A 5,784-nucleotide genomic window follows, 5' to 3' on the forward strand; every position below is an offset into this window, starting at 1 on the left:
TAGTACCATTGAATAATTACAAATAGAAGTGACACCGCAGATTACTCATGCAACTATAAGAGTACCGGAAGATAGATGAACTACAGGTTTGCGCCTCAACTATCATGTATTTTCGAGTTCAGTCTTCACTAGTAATTTTTTTTAAACCTTCATAAAAAAATTAATAATTATTATTATAAGTTTCAAAGAGCTTACATTGATATAAGTTTTCGTATTTTGAAAAGTCATATTAGTCTAGAGAACAAGGACGATGCCTTTTACTCCTACTGGCCTAGGTTCGAATACCGGTAAAATTTGAAATTGTTTTTTTTTTTTTTGCTAAGACTTTTTTGACAAATTTAATTTAATTAAATTTAATTTAAAAAAAAACATTCTCAATTTCCCGTCAGATTCGAACCTAGGCAGGTAAACTTACCAGACATTCACCTTATCCTCTAGGCTATCTCCACTTTTTGAAATAGGTAAACTTTTATCTATATGTATAATTGGTTTAGGATTTGAATTTGGATTGTTGGATTTGCTTTTGGATTGTTGGATTTGCTTTTTTAATTCAACGCACGATACTAGCGCCTATAATTTTACAGCGGAAGTTTCCCTGGGTGTCCACTTCTATTTGTAATTATTCAATGCTAGTACGCTGCTGATGCGAAAAGAAAAATTCAATACATAGTAATGCAAGGACCACAAGATGCTACTTATTTTTTGTTCTTGATTAAGGGGTGCTTGAAGAAGAAACGCTGATACTGGCACAAGCGACCTTTTGTTTTACACCTAAATCTTGAGGTAGAGCAGAGGAACTGATTTCTCTCAACAAAGAATTGGATGCAATTTCATATGCACTTTGGTTTTTGCACCCCTTCTTTAAACGTCAGTCGCTTTAAAAGGGCGCTGTCGACGCATAAGACAAGGAGACAAGGACCAAATTTGAAAATTCCCTTTACAGATGAGACTTCCTTTCACCCAAAAAGTATATAAAAAAAAATGATAATGTAAGGTGGGCGCAAGCTATTTTGTAATGTCATATTTACGACTGCTTTAGGTTGATGTTTAGTTTGTTGAAACAAATCTTTTTCGCTATTCGCGAACTTAATTGAACTAAGTTCACTAGTTCACCAAGATGAACTAGTAACTAGTTCGTTCGCGAACTACACAAGCCTAGTAGAACTACAGAAAAAACCGGTGAAATATGTACGTAAAAGAAGTACTTCTTTTCCACTGAAAAAAGATAGGAGCTCGGGAAAAAACTTAGTTATATACTTTCTGTATATAAGAATACGTGAATCAGCTATCTCTTTCTTGCATGCAAGATGAAATAAATTTCCCCTCCATTAAAAGTACAGACAAATGTACTTTAAACGTACATCAGCGAAGCACATCTGGAAGTGCTTCTGATGTAAATTTACCAGTACTTTTTTAACTACAGAAAAACCACTGAAACTTGTTCTCTAAAAGTACTTATATGGAATACTATTTCACCGGCTTATATGCGTACTGCTAAAATCCAAATTTTAATTTCATCTGAAAATAAAAAAATCTTCAAAACAAACAAACAATTCTTATAAACAACCATTATATTTATTGTTGAGAACAAAATACATAAATAAAAAAAGATCTCTTGCGTCTGTGGCCTGGCGAGTTGAGAAAACTTAAAGAGAAAAAAATACTCTGCACTTTGGTGGTGGTTTTTGTATCTTTTTTTTTAAATTTTTTTTTCTAAATGCACAAGGCTGAAGGTGTGAAAGTGGTATCAACCTTTTCCGAATAAACAGCAAAATAATTAGAAACGCATTTTGATGGTGGAAATCAATTTTTGTGGCGTGCCGAAGAATTTGTGTGGTAGATTGTTTAGAGATAGTAGTTTTCACAAATAACACTAGGAAGGTTATTTATTTTTTAAATTAAATTGTTTTATTTGTTATTTGTATTCTCCAAAAATGGCACAGTACGCATAAAAAGGTAATATATTCCGAACTGACATTGGTCGCCAAATTGTCAAAAAATGACAATTTGGCGACAATGTCAGCTACCGAATTCTTAATTGTTTAAATTACCGACGAAAAACGCACAAAAACCGATAAACCACGCACACCACTAATTTTTAATCAATTATATGCCATTTTCCGAGATGAAACACGAAGAAAATTTGTTATTTTTCAATTTATATTTTTTTCAAATGATATTTTATAAATTAAAACAAAAACAAATTTCCTGTTTACTGCTATTGAAAAATAAAAATTAAAGGGCGACCTGACAGATTGGTGCTCATTTTTGACAAAACAAATTTTGACAACGTTCAGAAGATATTACATTAATATGTGTGCTGTGCAAAAATTTAGCACAGAAAATTTGTTTGTGCTTAAACTAATAAGGGTATTCACGTAGAGAGATAATTTTCTACTTTGCAGAAAAATAGAAAATTCCGCAAAAGTTTTAAATGAACACCCCAGCAGAAAATAATTGTGTAAACAAGGGAAACAAACAGCTGTTTGTTAAACGTCAAATTGAACTTGTTTAATTAAAAAAAATATGTCAAGCTAATTTTGCAAATACTATGCAACAATAAAAAAAATGTAATTTGCTCAATTATTTGTGGTTATCTGAATAATAAGACATAAATCACGTTCAAAAATATATTTCAGATACGGGGATCCCAGATAGCCCATCCGATAGGTGATTGAACACACCCGAAGTTTATCTGATTTTTTTTCTACGGTTTCTGCTACAAATTTGTGAGATAAAATTCTATGATTTGCGGAATATTTTTCCCATACAAATTTTGACAGCTCTTTTCTACCGCCCTTCAAGCAAACAAGTCTGACCTCGGTCCGAATCCGCTCCGCCTTGGGCGGAGCTGAGTCCGACTTCGGCTCAGAAACGGGTCCGAAGGCGGCTCAATTTAGTATGGAAATTATAATCACCGCGGAGCCGATTTTATATGTATTGGTTTTTTCACCACGATTTCCCCTTCGACTTTGTGTTCATACACAAAAAGTTGCAAGTGTGTGAGTGTAACCCCGCTTTTCTCGGTCGGAGGTCGGAGTGTCTTTTCTGAACTCCGTTTTCTTGCTTGAAGGGCCATAGGAAATTCTACAGTTTTTACGGTTTCTACGGGTTTTCCGCGTTTACGTGAATACCCCTAATATGTTGCTGTGGCTATCAAGGCTTAGAGGATATGGAGTGCATTGACCAACTATATATGGACTGCTAGTCGTTTGACTTTTCCATACAAAAATTGAAAAAAAAAATGATTCCAGTTCTTTCTAGCTCTACTAGCGGTATAAACTTAGACGGCGAAAAGAGGAAAGTTTTAATGAATGACATTTGTTGTCAAAAGGTAGTGCTTTCTCTGTTTTACTATATTTGTTCCTTTCGCACTTCGCACAACATAAACAAAAGAAACTACAAACATGGCGGTGCGGGTTTTTTCTTCTGTTTTTTTTTTTTAATTGTTTTTTTTTTTAGTGGTGTAATACTTCAAATAAATTAACAAAATAAATGAGCAAAATAATGAAGAAAGTGTATCAAATACAATACACAAAAATTTTATATTTTTCGTTTCTTGATTTTTTTTTTCAATTTGTGTTAACATTTTTTTATGAACAGAACAAATTACAAACATGGCGGTGTGGCTTTTTTTGTGTTTTTAATTTAAATTATTTCGTTTTAGTGGTTAAGTGCTTAAAATATCTAAATATTTGAAGAAAAAAAATAATAAAAAAAGTGTTTGGAAAAAATTGTTTTGATATTTTTCGTTTGTTTATTTATTTTTTTTTTTGTAGAAATTTTTAAGCGCGAATATCAACTGTCAAAAATGTTGCACTTATTCTCCGCTTTTGTTTAGGGCGCTAGTATCGCGAAGAAACAAGTGGAACCAACCTGAATGTGCTTCTAGCAGTCCATATATATTAAGTCAATGATGGAGTGCTTGTACTGTTAGTTCCGTGAAGCTTTTATAGAGGGCTCTAGTTTCTTTAAGTTTTTCGATGAGTGCATGCCTCCATTTTATTTTCATTTGATGGCTGTCATCAACAAGCGTGTTTATTTCCAGCTGCGGAACCGGACTCACACTGAAAAACGAAGGCAGCGATCCCTATCCATACAAATGGCGTTACAATGTATTAGGTATAGGAACAAACACTCCATATATTATATCCTCTAAGTATCAAGGTTTGACTGGTTTCACTCACAGTACATATAATAAAGCCAGAACTATAATTGGCGGATGGAGTCGGATGCTAATGTCAATTGTTGTTGTATTTCCATAAGTTTCCATCCGACGAGTGCGCTCGCAACCGCACTCCATCCGCCAATTATAGTTCTGGCTTAAGGTAATATCTTCCGAACGTTGTCAAAATTTGTTTGTCAAAAATTTGCGCCAATCTGTCAGATCGGCCTTTAATTTTTATATTTCAATCGCAGTAAACAGGAAATTTGTTTTTGTTTTAATTTATAAAATGTCATTTGAAAAAAATTATAAATTAAAAAATAACAAATTTTCTTCGTGTTTCGTCGCGGAAAATGGTGAATAATTGTTAAAAAATTAGCGGTCTTTCGGTTTTTGTGCGTTTTTCGTCGGTAATTAAAGAAATACGAATTTCGGTAGCTGACATTGGTCGACAAATTGTCATATTTTGACAATTTCACTAGAAAATATAAAATGCAGAAAAAGTCAAATCAAACGCGAGCCGCCATTACAAAAAAGACAACACTTTGTGCATTGCATACATCGCGCTTTTTTCCTCCCATTTACAAAAAAAGAGTTTATTTTTTCAGGAGAAACAAAACTACTATTTTTTGATGGGAGAGATTTTCCAAAATCGAACACATACATCCTCAAAGTAGACTTTGTTGGTGGTTGCATTTTCCCCTAAACTACTGAGGTTTGGTTTGCAGGGATGTGTTTGAATGGATTCAGAAGAACTAAAAAGTACTTTACTGGGCCCAAAGGAACACGGCCGGTATATACTTTTTGAATTTATTAATTTATTTTGAATTTATTTATAATTGATTTTTATAAAAATAACTTGTATATATTTTAAAAGGCAAAAAAAACAAACCAAGCATAAATTATAAAAATTAAAAAAAAAAGAAGCATTCATACAAAATTGACGGCATTTATCTAAATTAAATTTTTTCCGCCAAAAATCATACATCATTAGGTGTGTTTTTTTTGTTTATCTATATAGATTTTGTGCAAAAAAACGACATCGGGATTTTTGAAATCCATGGAAACATTTGGCACCACTGTACATATACTCTGGCAGCTGTCTGTCAAAAATGTTGGTTTTGTTTTTTTTTTTTTATTTTAACTCCGAAGTGGGAAGGTCATTACATCCATGTTGGATGCAAACAAAAATTTTCATATGGCCATGGCATCCATGTTGGATTCAAAAAAATTGTTTTTTCACAAAAAACCAAAAATTATCTGTATATTCTTAGCTACATTTTAAGACCATGACCATTAACATTAGTTGCGTCGTTCTTGTGTTATAAGCGTTTGAAGGTAGCCATATTGAATTTTTTTCGATTTTTTAAAAATCAAATGGGAAAACTTTTTTATTTTTATTTCTAATTTTTCGAAAAAACTTTGGTAATTTTATATACATATCTGTTCAACAATCTTATCAGGATCCATTTAAGACTTTTATCTGAAAAGTGCATTGCGTATATCTCGAGATATTAACATTTCAATGCAACCATGTCAAACAAATTTTTGATTATTTTTTTCTATGAGAGTTTTTTTCAAACCTCGTTTTCTCCGCTTTTTTTTTTGTTAATATTTTC

Source organism: Episyrphus balteatus, chromosome 3 (genome assembly GCF_945859705.1).
Source record: "Episyrphus balteatus chromosome 3, idEpiBalt1.1, whole genome shotgun sequence".
NCBI classification, from domain to species: Eukaryota; Metazoa; Arthropoda; class Insecta; order Diptera; family Syrphidae; genus Episyrphus; species Episyrphus balteatus.